This window comes from Dermacentor albipictus, unplaced genomic scaffold, assembly GCF_038994185.2.
Source record: "Dermacentor albipictus isolate Rhodes 1998 colony unplaced genomic scaffold, USDA_Dalb.pri_finalv2 scaffold_66, whole genome shotgun sequence".
Lineage (NCBI taxonomy): Eukaryota > Metazoa > Arthropoda > Arachnida > Ixodida > Ixodidae > Dermacentor > Dermacentor albipictus.
Window position 1 is genome coordinate 184284 of NW_027225620.1, and position 9316 is coordinate 193599.

A 9316-nucleotide genomic window follows, 5' to 3' on the forward strand; every position below is an offset into this window, starting at 1 on the left:
GTGGTGGAAAAAACAACTACATCGTCTAAGTAGACTAAACACGAGTTCCACTTGAGGTCAGATAAAACAGTGTCCATCATGCGTTGAAATGTGGCCGGAGCGGAACACAATCCAAAAGGGAGGACCTTAAATTGATAGAGACCGTCGGGTGTTATAAACGCCGTTTTTTCCTGGTCCCGTTCGTCAACTTCAATTTGCCAGTACCCACTACGCAGATCCATTGAAGAAAAGTAACGGGCATGTCGCAGGCGATCCAAGGAGTCGTCAATTCGAGGAAGTGGGTAAACGTCTTTTTTCGTGACCTTGTTCAGTTTGCGGTAATCGACACAGAAGCGTAGTGAACCATCTTTCTTTTTAACTAATACAACAGGTGAAGACCAAGGACTTGTCGATGGTTGAATGACATCATCGTCGAGCATTTGTTTAACTTGATGACGAATAGCATCCTGTTCTCTTTGCGACACGCGATAAGCGTGTTGGCGAACAGGTTGGACGGTCGGTTCAGTGATGATTCTGTGTTTGATTAAAGGAGTCTGTTTGACCTTCGACGTGGTGGCGAAACAGTCGCTAAATGACGATAGCAGAGTGAGGAGCCTCTGCTTCTCATTTTGGTCTAGCTGTGGGTTGACGTTGATGTGATTGGTCAAGTCCACACCGCTGGGTTCCGGAATCGAGATGGCCGTTACCGAAGCACAGGCGTTGGAATCGGCCACCGTTTCAAAGTAGGCCATGGTGGTATGCCTCGCAAAGTGCTTGTATTCGCCACTGAAGTTGGTAACTAGAATCGTGGTTTGCCTATGTTGGAGCTCTACGAGACCTCGTGCGACGCCGACTTCGCGATCCAGCAATATGGCGAGGTTACCTTCGGCAATGCCTATTCCTAGTTGTTCTTGGGGGCATTCAACGAGGACGAAGATGCTGCTTCGAGGCGGTAACGTCACGCAGTCATCGACCACGCGTAAAGCCGCGCGGTGATGTTCATCCTCCACACTCGAATCCGAAGAAACGTAGTTAGAAAAAGTCACGAACAAGTCACGAAGGTTAATGATCGCCCCATACTCCTGGAGAAAATCCATGCCCAGTATAACTAGTCGAGAACACTTGGGCAGCACAAGGAAAGACGCTACGAAAGTCGAAGTAGAAATTGCATGTCGGGCGGTGCATCGTCCAATGGGTGACACGAGGTGTCCTCCGGCCGTAATCAGATGTGGGCCGTCCCACGCTGTCAGCACCTTGCGTAGCCGAGTGGCCAGTGAGGCACTCATAACCGAGTAGTCAGCTCCCGTATCGACAAGTGCAGTTACCGGATAACCGTCGATTGAAGCAGTAATAACAGCAGAAGTTCTTTTTGCAGTTTCGAATGAAGGCGTCAGCGGTACGTCGCGAGGGGATGGCGTCGGCGGAGGATATTTGACGGTTCGCATGACAGCGGCCTCACCCCCGGAGGTCGCCGTTTTCAGTTTCCCCGGCGCGGGCTTCCACCGTTGACTCCAGTGGAATCAAAGGTGGGTCGAGCACGGTTTGGTGACGCGTACCGACGAGGTGAAGGCGACCGTGACTGTCTTCGCTGTTGGGCAGGAGGAAGCCGGTTACTTTCTAGGTATTGCTCGATGTCGTGCGGGCGTTCGCCATAGCGCAGGCAACGGGCGTCCGGATGGTATCCCCGCAGACCAATCCGTCGGTACTGGCAGTCGCGATACATGTGACCAGCCTCCTCTTAGTGATAGCACAACGGACTGTTGTCGGGGGCGCGCCATACTGTAGATTTGCGCGGACCAGGATGAAAAGGTGCTTGCGGGTTCGTGCGGTGGATCGGACTTGGGGAGCGTCGAGAAATCCCAGCAGGCGGCTGCGAAAAACGGCCCGTCGACGGCGCGGAAGCCCGAAGAGCATCCGCGTACGAGAACGTGGGAGGTTCGGGTCGTGTTGGCGGCGAGGGATGAACCACTTTGCCGATTTCTTCCCGAATGACATCCGTAAGAACCGCGGCACTGGGAGGTGCCGGAGCTGATGCATAGGACTTCTGCAGTTCTTCTCGAACGATTTGTCGTATTAGCTCGGTAAGGGACTCCCTGTCATCATTTGCAGGTACGAGAGAGCATGCAGCAGTCATGGTGGTCTGGCGTTCATACTGCGAGAGCCGCTGCCGAAGCATACGTTCCATGACTGTTGCCTCACGAATGAACTGAGAGACTGTTGTAGGAGGATTGCGCACGAGGCCCGCGAAAAGCTGTTCTTTTAGGCCTCGCATTAACAGACGCACCTTCTTGTCTTCTGGCAGTAGTGGATCGGCCCGACGGAACAATCGCGTCATGTCTTCGACGAACATGGCGATGGTTTCGTTTGGCATTTGGAACCTCGAAGACAGTGCCTGTTCGGCTCTTTCTTTCCTTTCGGGAGTGCTGAAGGCTTCGCAAAGCAGTCGGTAAAACTCCTGCCAGCTGGTTAATGAGGCTTCGTGGTTCTCGTACCATACTCTCGCCGCGTCTAAAAGGGAAAAGTAGACGTTCTTCAACTTACGGCGATCGTCCCAGTCGTTAAAGGCGGCGACCCGGTTGAAATGGTCCAACCAGTCTTCAACGTCCTCAAAGGCGTCGCCATGGAACGGGTTAGGCGTGCGAGGCGCGTTGAGAATGCATGGTACGGCAGCATTTGGCATCCCCTCGGTTTGGCTTGCGGTAGTTGTTGACATCTTCCTCACGGAGCTTGCCAGGGAGCTGTATTGCGGTGGAAGACCTTGGAGGCGACGGCTGCTTCGATAGATTTCTGCCGTCCCCGAGGTACTGGCGTCGGTAGCTTCTGGTTGAGGACCCGTAGGCATACGATGGATGTGTACCCAGCACGTCCACCAGTTTGTCACGAGAGGAAAAGCCAGTCAGACAGTTCTAAGCGAACGGCCGTTTACAGTTTGTTTTCGCAGCAGCTACCACGCACACTTCTTCTTCCTCGACAGCTCCCGTAACTAGCTCGTGCCAATATATAACAAGCGTGCTCCCCGAATGCATTGAAATTTGTTTAGTAGTTTCCGAGCGGGAACATTTATCCAAGTTGATCGTCGCAAAGGAACGTCTATACGTGAGCATCTGCAGTGCGTGTTGAGCAAACTACAAATCTTCATTTACGTCTATTTGCTAACAAGTGGCACATATCGCAAATGTATGTATAGCGGGAGCTGAAGCAGGCTGCATGCGAGCGCATTCGACTACTGCGGTTGGCGATGCAAGATGAAGGGAAATTAATCTGGCGGCTTGTGTGGAGCCGCTCGCACTGTCGCCATCTGTACTAGCGGCGAAACTGCCCCCTCGTCACATTGACAACGGAACGCTCTTATCAAATCAGTCGGCTCTTCTGTGTATATTACTGCGTGCGCGAGAACAGAGCGCCCACGAAGGCATCAGCTATCTAGGGTTGCCAAGACCTTGCACCCGTCGCAGGTCATAGCCAAGGTAGAACGCGGCCCGCCACGCTGATCCGCGCCATGCGCGTCCTGCCGCCTCTCCCCCTCCCATCCCTCCGTTCATAGTTCTCGCAAGGTCGATTCAAATAGGTCGCGAAGGTTCGGGCGAAATGCGGTTCAGTACAGATTGTCACCGACATCAGCATGGGGGGTTATGGCTACAGCGATCGAAGCGCGACAATGTTTGGAGGGAACAAACGTAGGGAAAGAAAAACGCGTTTTTTAATTCAAACGAAACACAGTTAGATTCATTAAACGAATATAAAATTCCTAGTTAATTTTATATATTCGTGATGAGTTAAATAAATACGTTTCATTATATTATTATTAATAAATGCATTCCCTTTCAGCGCCCATCCCTACAGGGGGCGTTGACGCCACTATCACTCGCAGTACAATGCACGTCTTGAAATGTGCAGAAAGGCGCACTCGTATCACCTGTTGAAATACGGCCCCCTCACAATTTGTGCTTTCTTGCTTGTCGAAGTTTATCTGAATTTGGTGACGCGGGTAGCTTCATTGCTTCTTAATCTGTTCAGTCAAAAATAGTGAGTTACGACTGCCAGATAATTGTGCAGTTGTTTTCGTGCGACTGTGCTGGCCGGCGGACTTGGCATCCGATGATAGGATCAGCACTCTACACCTAAAGCTTTCGTTGGCCTCCAAAGAAAGTATGTTCTGCGCAGGGATGCTATTTCGACAACCGTACGGCTGGCCTTTTCCTGCAACGCTTTCCACTCTGAAAGCTCGAAATGCCCATCAAGTCGAATGGTGGGGCATTTGAATAAATAGCTCCAAAGGAAGAACAACAAAAGAAATTTCGCGCCTTCAAAAACAAAATGACGTCACTTCTGCTTTTAACAGACATGGCGTCACGTTATTTTTTCTTCCGCCGGAAGTTTTCCCACCACATACAGACGGCACTAAGCCCCATGAACCGGCGATGGACCGCCATGTTTTGAACGTATGGGCTCCTATGGAAGCTTCGCTACCAGGTATACTTACCTTGGTTCTCGCATCTACCGGTACGTTTAGGGGGTAAGTTTGCTCGAGTCTAGGCCGTGGCTCCGTATGGCTGTAAGCACGGATGAGCGCATAGGCGGCCGCTCACCCTGCTTTACAGGTTTATCTGCCGCGCGTGCAAGAAGTGGGCGTGCAGAGACGGCGTGGCACCAAGGAAGCTGTCTTACCGCGCGTTCACTATTGGAGGTTGCGTATTCTCGAGTTTCGGTGACCCGTTGGAGAGAGAGCCAGTCGAAGCATTCGCTTCCCGTTGCCGGCGCTTTTCCTGATAGCATCGTTTCCGTGCGGGCGACGATGTCAGCCGCGGAGGCGGAGTGTAGGCGAAGGCGTGGCTGCCTTATCTTCATACCGCCGAAGAGATCTCGTTTACGTGCGTGGCATGAAACTGTATCATCCGTGGCCGGTTCACAAATGTAAAAAAATTATTTATTTTCTCATTCGTATTTGTTTAATTGCACGATGATTCAGAAAATTCTGCGGCCCCTTTCCATGTAAGAAAAATCGACCAGCGAGCGTACTTATTTGTATAAACGGTCGAATTTTAATACAACGAAATTTCAGTATAACGAAGCAAATAACCGATTTAACGAATTCGTTATATCGAGGTTTAACTGCATATACCGGGTGTCCCGCCTAACTGGAGACAAACGTTGAAAATATGCGATTGCCACGTAGCAAGACAGGACCACGTAACGTTTTTTTTTTCCGTCGCTTGGGCATATAAGATTATTTATAGCAAGCCTGCAACGTTACGTGGGACAATCTGTATATACGACAGTCAAGCCATTAAACTATAATTGGCGGGTGGTTTTAGCTGTCGCGCTAAGGACAAGCGTTGGCATGTATGTCTTATAGGTTAGCATACAAATGTCAGGAATCCAAAATGTATACTTACGCGTGAAAAGTGGCGTCCGGTTCTGTCGTCACCATGCGCGACTTTCGATGTATTTCGTATTCCTACTATGAGACTCAATAGAAGTTCCTGAACTTTGCTATGTTCAATATTTGGCTGTTATAGAAAAGGAGGCAGCTTATATTTATGCAGGAAATGTTAAATAAGCAAGAGCAGACCGCCGTCAAAATCTATGATGTCACGACAAGCTCGTGCACGAACTTAAAAGCGTCGTCGCCACTAGTCCTTCCTAGTTTCTTCGTCTGTCCATTTTTAAGCGTAATCTCATAATAAAAGAGGCTTTCCTGGTATTTCAAATGTTAATTACTAATTGAGCTCAAAGAATATCTCTTCAGCACCCTTTTAATGGACACCCCAGACTGTCAATATTACTGCCGAGATCCTCCGATGGCGTTCCTCATAGACTCCATGTTATTTTTGGACAACAGGCATATATTGGTTACCCATGCACCGAGCTAGTTTATCATTAAACGACGTAGTTTTTAACGCTTGCATATTCAACACGCCTTACCGACTCCAATTAGTAAAGTTTGTTTATGGTGGATAAAGCTAAATTGATTTGGGTGATAATAATCCCAGTCTGCTATTACTTTGCACCGTTTCCTTCCGATGATTGTGCAAAATCATGTATTACCGCATAAATGAGCATAACCATATGCTTTCCATTACTGCCATCATAATTAAAGAATAATCTTATATATGAGATGCAGCTGCTTATTGATTTAGTCCATAAGGTAATTAATTTATTAGCAAGTGTGTGCGGACTGACACAATATTCTAAACAGCTGCGCTCGCACGAAATCAGCCTCGCGAATTGGTCCGAGACTGTGTAGCTCTTGAGTGAGTTCCCTGACCAGTTTATAAATTACCTGATACGAAGCTTTTGTCAAGCGCGGTACATAAGCAAACAGTGCTTGGGGGTATTGTTGCATTGAATGGAAATAAGGACAATTGCACAGATTGCCGTTAGTTTTATAGAATTGATCTTTGCATGAAACCTTCGGCTCATGTGGATTTCAACATGTGCACGGAATTCGCATCATATTTTTCCTCAATATTGCTGCCTATATTAGCTTTAACGGGTGGCCACATTCTGAACATTGCAATACAAAGTTGAATAAATGACAGCGGTGAAATATAGTGTGAAAAAAATACGCCACCGCAACTACAACCAGAACCTGGCACAAACCCCTACGCCTAACACGGTGCTCATGAATGCTGAATACATGTGCAGACGGGATGGCACTTCGGCCCAGATGGCCACCATCTTTCGCAAAAAAAAAAAAAAACGTAGTCCGACAACGCAATGAGAACAAGGATGATCAGGCCGCCTGCCCGGTCGATGGCGAATAGGGCTCAATCCTAGGCCCAACTTTGTTTCTTCTCTATATCAATGATATTGTCAACAGCCCAAACACACACTGCATAACTTTGTATGCAGATGACACCAGCGTTTTCTTCTCTGATCACAACATTCAAGAAGCATTTACCGCAGCCAATAGATGGATGGAGGACCTCAACTGTTGGCTAAATTCAAATAAAATACAACTGAACTGCGAAAAAACAAAGTACGTCATATTTAGACCTAAAGGAAAGCAGCTGACGGGTCACTACGAGTTAAATTTTGGGGGGCGCATTATAGAAAATACGAAGTGCGTAAATTTTTAGGCGTATGGTTTAACGAAAACCTGTATTGGTCCATTCATGTGGAGACCCTCAGAGCCGACATTCGTAGAGCGACGGGAATGATTAACATGTTAAAGCATCTTATTCCAATGAATTTAAAGAAACAGCTATATTACACACTAATACACTCTCGTCTACACTATTCTCTTCTGGTCTGGGGAACTACTACCAAAACTAACCTTATGTCACTATATAGGCTGCAAAAAAGAGCCGTAAGGGCAGTTTGCAACCTACCTGTTCTTGCACACACTAAACCGTTTTTTGATAAGCTTGGCATACTCCATATAGATCGCCTATTTTTGCACAAGCTATCGCTCGAGGCGTTCCGTCTCCGTCAAGTTGATCACGTACAATTTAATCAGACCTTCGCCACCAAGGAAACTCCGTATAATCTCAGACATGACCCAATCTCTATACCGCTTACTCGCACGAACTACGGGAAACAGGCATTACACTTTCAAATATCAACCTTACTAAACAATAATCCCACAATACTGGAACAATTACAAACCTTGACTTCAAGCTTGAGGTTCAAGAAATCTGTTAGAACGTATTTTCTTCACTACTTTATTGTATAACTTCCTTATGTACCACAATATCATTGTTTTGTTTTCCTTGTTATCATGTACTGATTGAGATTCGAATTGTTAATCGCTTTTGATATGTTATCATATTTCGAAAATTGTAAGTTGTTGTGCTGTTGTTTGCTTCAGAGTGTCAACATGCTTTGGGTGCTGCAGCCTTTGTCAGGCAAGAATACTGCCTTTTGCTGCAACACCTGAGACAGCTGTATGTCTCAAACAACAAATAAATGAAATGAAATGAAAATGAAATAGTAACATACGTGTAACCAAGCAGTTCTCGTGAGGTAGCAGCTACGAACGCTGGAGCAGTGCGCAGCAGGCCATCCAACCACTATAGGCAAGCATGTTCAATCTGTACTGGTACTTAGACACGCCTGTATTGTCTATAATTTAAAGCTTGAATGTGGTCTCCTCAAAATTTCGCAATGATTAGATTCTGCCACTTGCAGGGGTAAATCTTTGTTCACGAAGAAAGCTCATGTTAAAGCTTAGGTGTATTTTCACTGTTTAACACTTTCCCTCACAACAATATGTATTATGCAACTGACATTCAAGCAGCTTTTCAACAGCAAGAAAAGGAATCAGCCTCCCTGTTTCGGGCATTGTGTTAAAGCAAGCAATTTAAGCAAGCATAAGAGTTTGCTAATATAATTCGTTCAGTAATACTAGAATCAATTGTACTTTCACGTTTTCCTTGGGATTTATTATTCTGGTCGAATAATTTAGTTTGTAACGGCTCCCATTCGCATGTTGTAACATTACTGTAATAGAGTTTAGGTACCTGACTGGCTTAATAGATTGGGACTTGCTTTTGTTTACACTGGAGCAACATTTGCTCTTTTTGCAGAGATTTGTGGTAATGGGGAGGTTTCAACCCCATTGGAACATATTGCGAGGAAGCAGACAGAATCAAACGCATGCCAAGGAGATTGGCGAATAGTTGCGAAAGTTTTCCTACTCCACGCTTCCCGCTACGAATACAAAATTCTAGCGTTATATTTTGTTATTAGACAGACAAATGTTCTCCTAATAACGTATTAATGTTTGACGTGGGGCTACGCCGCCACAGTACGCAATGCAGCGGATTGATTTAAGCTCCTTGATGCTGATTCACAAGATGCAGACAGCGCCAGACAGAGGACGCGAAAGTAGATGATGCCATGCATGTTAAAATTTTATTATGCTACTCGCACAAGTCACGGTAGCTCCTAAAAAAAATTGAGGCGTCGGCTTTTACGCCTCTCGAAATATACAGAGGTATTCTACACACAATTACAGTACACCCGCCGGGACCAACGAAGCAAGGTCGCATTAAGATTGAGTTTGACAACAATTTTTCCATTCCACACTCAGTAAACGCACACAGATCATTTGCGGCTTCCTTCAGGGGCAGGCGTGATCATTCAAGTTGGTGCTTGCTATTGCCTTTGATGCGAGAATATGGCTAGGAGCCGGCAGCACTTATGTGCCCTTATGAAAAATTTGCACAGATATTTCTTTTTCTTAAGCAGGCGCTAAGCACGGGCAGCGCGAGGACCTCGCTGTGCTGACGCGACGACTTCGGTGCAGCCCGATTCCGAATACTGCATATGTGATGATGGTATAGATATATGGGCTTGTTTATAGATCACGTGCTAATTTGTAGTAGCACTG